The 2,339-nt window shown below is 31.2% G+C and overlaps 1 pseudogene; it reads left to right on the top strand.

Annotated features, from left to right (window-relative positions):
* The first annotated feature begins 1,521 nt into the window (after positions 1-1,521).
* Positions 1,522-2,072, top strand: LOC108776347 (uncharacterized; annotated as a pseudogene).
* The last annotated feature ends 267 nt before the right edge of the window (positions 2,073-2,339 follow it).

The raw sequence follows: 2,339 nt of genomic DNA, 5'->3' as shown, positions 1-2,339 counted from the left end.
TATGTGTAGACTATAAAACGTAAAACTTTTCTTTTATACATATTTATAAATATGTATTTATATTTTATATATTTAAAAAAAAATACATTATAGTACAACAAAATTAAAAAATGCATATTTTAATTCGATTTTGTCTATTAGACCCTTGTTGAAAATTACTCATATGCTCAAATAATTCAATTTTTTGTAAAATTTGAAATTCTTTAGATATGAAGTTTTTTTTCAAAACTTCATATCTAAATTACAAAACCATGTAGTCATTTCTTTATACTTATATATTATGAAAATTTATAATTTTTTAAATCAAATGCCATTTTTTTACAATCTATGAATTTTTCGTTAATTATAAATCATACTACATTTCATTATTTTTCAAAATAAAGTTCTAATATTTATTCTAAAAAGTTGAAAGTATGAAAAAATTGAACTATTCTCTTTTAAGACTCACTCTTTAGAGTGAGTTTCCACTCCAAAGAATTTAAAAACATCGGAAATATTTTAAAATAATAATTCTATAGTAAAAGTACGTATTGAGATGAGAAAGTTATTAAACATAAAACGAATGTAATTAGTTTATATTAGAATATTTCTATTGATGCCAGCCATAATTCACAAGGATGAAAATTTCGAGCAGTAATGGTGAATAAACCATTATTTTATGCAGTGTTATAAAACTGCTTAATAGTAGTTAAAACCGTTTAATTTATATGAACTATAAAACTTACCATATACTACGATATTGGTACTTTTAGAACAAGGACTAAAGCATCTGTTATTAACTGCAACAAATCATTCGACAGTCATGTTTCCTGCAACAATCGTTAGATTAATCATAATTTGATTGAACAAAACTTTCTAGTGTCTACAATTTATTAAGCATTAGTACAATTTGTATAATTACGTTGATGATTTAATTTGAACTCACATCCATAATTTGAAGTACTATTTTACAAACAAACAATATGTATACCTCTTCGCAAAATGTATTGTCATTTTATGTTATATTCGTCTCTTATGTTATATTGTATTATAAAACATTTGTATAAAAGATTTGATATTAATAGTCGGTGCCATGTTAAATTCTACAATCGTATATAAATTTAACTTTAAAAAAAAGAGGTAAAAAGAGCGTTAAGAGTATGTACTACTGGTCAAAAAACCATTTGAGCCAGTTTCATCAACGCCAATTACTTAATTGACTGTGGAACTGAATAATAACATTTTCTGCTTAATAGAATTTAAGACGGTTTTAAAATAAGAATGGACTATGAATACCGCCCTAGTAGACATCTGTCTAATCCAGCATGGTTTAAATTAGAACATTTGTATAAAAGATTTGATACGAGGTAAGTCAACAAGTTCTTAGAAAATCTGTCAGGGAGCACTCACAGTGTCATGTCACATTACTTTTTGACAAGTAGCATCTTTCAACTGATTACTGTCAAACTTTGAGCGGAATTCATCGAGAGGTTTCATTTCTGTAGACGATTAAAGCGAAAGAACCTTTGCATTTTTTGCAAAATGGAAAAAAAACGAGTTTGTGCAGTGATCAAACATCTACATATGAAAGATTTAACTCCGAAAGAAATCAAAGCCGAATTGGATAATGTTCATAGCACATCTGCACCATCCTTTGCGAATGAATTTAAACGTGGTACATCACATCCACATGTGATGTACCTCGTTCGAGACGTTTAATTTCTGCTACGCCAGAAAACATCGATAAAGTCCATGATATTGTTTTGACTAATCGACGAGTGAAAGTGCACGAACTTGTTGAGGCTACAGGTATATCATATGGCACAGTAATTTCAATTTTGCATAAACAATTGGATAAGAAAAAGCTATCGACAAGGTGGATACCGCGTTTGCTCACTGTGGACCATAAGCGCGACCGTGTGACGATTTCAAAACAATGTTTAGAGATGTTTCAACGTAATCCAGATGAATTTCTGCGTCGATTCATTACTGTGGACGAATGGACATGGATTCATTACTTCACACCCGAGACGAAGGAACAGTCAAAACAATGGACTTTATCGGGTGAACCAGCTCCGAAGAAGGCAAAGTGAAGTCGGCCAGAAAGGTGATGGCCACAATTTTTTGGGATGCACGCGGTATATAATTCATATCAATTATCTTCCGTCGAAGCAAACGATCAATGGCGATTACTACGCAGCCTTATTGAACCGTTTCAACATTTTAAAGAAAAAATATCTGCATTTGGCGAAGGAGAAAGTGCTCTTCCATCAAGTCAATGCACGGGTTCACATGTGCCCGGCACCGATGGCCAAATTCAACTGATTCCCCTACGAATTGCTTCCCCGTTCAGCATATTC

Source organism: Cyphomyrmex costatus, unplaced genomic scaffold (assembly GCF_001594065.2).
Source record: "Cyphomyrmex costatus isolate MS0001 unplaced genomic scaffold, Ccosl1.0 scaffold354, whole genome shotgun sequence".
NCBI lineage: Eukaryota > Metazoa > Arthropoda > Insecta > Hymenoptera > Formicidae > Cyphomyrmex > Cyphomyrmex costatus.
Note: the sequence above shows the minus strand (reverse complement) of the source record. Positions and strands in the feature narration are given on the sequence as shown.